Here is a 1,296-nt window from a genome sequence, read left to right as displayed (position 1 = left end):
AATGATTATATTTTTTATTAGTAAATAAAAAATTAATTTTTAAATAATAAACAAAGATTAAAGATCTTAGATATTTTAACTTATTTTAAAGTCATCGTCAACAGAAAGATATTATAATATAAAATCAATTTTGTATACAACTTTTGTATCAATTTAATTTTTTTAATAATATAATATTTTTGATTGTGTATGTGTGTGTGTGTGTGTGTGTGTGTGTGTGTGTGTGTGTGTGTGTGTGCGCGCGCGTAGGCATGACACGTTAATCGCAAAATCTTTTCGACTCATGGAGCCGCTGAATGTTTCCTTCTCCTTGAAATCGATGAGTTTTGCAGTATGCAAAATAAATTGCGGCACGTTGTAACGTAGCGATGCACAACGCAATAATTTGCGTATATCCGATAACGTATGACATTGGAACATCGGTATATTTTCCGCGCTGTTAAGCACGAGGCGATACAATGGAAACTGCTAATGATATAAAATGATAAGTCTAATGTAAGATGGTGATCGACTAATTATCTCAGTACGTGGCATCCGTAGCGGCTTTAGCTATATTCCGGAATTTACAGACAATAGCGATAGCTCAAATGGCGTCTCGACATGAATGGAACACGTCACGAAAAGTTGCGAGCTAAAAAAAAATGTACTTTCCTGCGGTAAGTGTGAACTGATTTTTTTAAATGAAAATAATGTCGCTCTCTTACTTTAAGTGTGATACAATTTAAAAAATTAGGTCAATTTGTCAAAAAAGAAATTAAATTTTTCGCATTTTTATGAAAAAACACTGTAGATTGTATTAAAAAACTCTTTTATCAAATACTTTTCAAACTTTTACTTCATTTTCTTCAAAAAAGTTATACGAGTTATCTTCAGACCTTGATACATCATTAAATGCCAATGAACATTGCTATTAAGAATGATGCAGAGACCCGTAAAACTTGCAAAACTTCTTCTATAGATACACTGTTAGAAATGTTCTTAAATTTTATTCACTTTTAAGTTACACAATTTGAATTTAATTTCATGACATTACAATAAATTTAATGTATTTATAAAAAGTATATTTGTGTACATGTACATAAAATTTAATGTATTTTTCATGAAAATTTATGAAATTTAATACTTTTTATAAAATTTTATTTAAAGTTAAATTTAATGTACATGTAAATAAATTTAATGTATATGTTCATTTCAAAATTTCATTTGAAAATTAAGTAACTACTGCAACTTAATTTTCAGTTAAATCATTCATTATTTTTAATTTCGTTCATTAAGACAAGCTTCATTTACATGTAA

The sequence above is a fragment of the Atta colombica genome, unplaced genomic scaffold, assembly GCF_001594045.1.
Source record: "Atta colombica isolate Treedump-2 unplaced genomic scaffold, Acol1.0 scaffold236, whole genome shotgun sequence".
Lineage (NCBI taxonomy): Eukaryota > Metazoa > Arthropoda > Insecta > Hymenoptera > Formicidae > Atta > Atta colombica.
The sequence above is the reverse complement of the archived record's forward strand: the minus strand, read 5'-3'. Positions refer to the sequence as shown.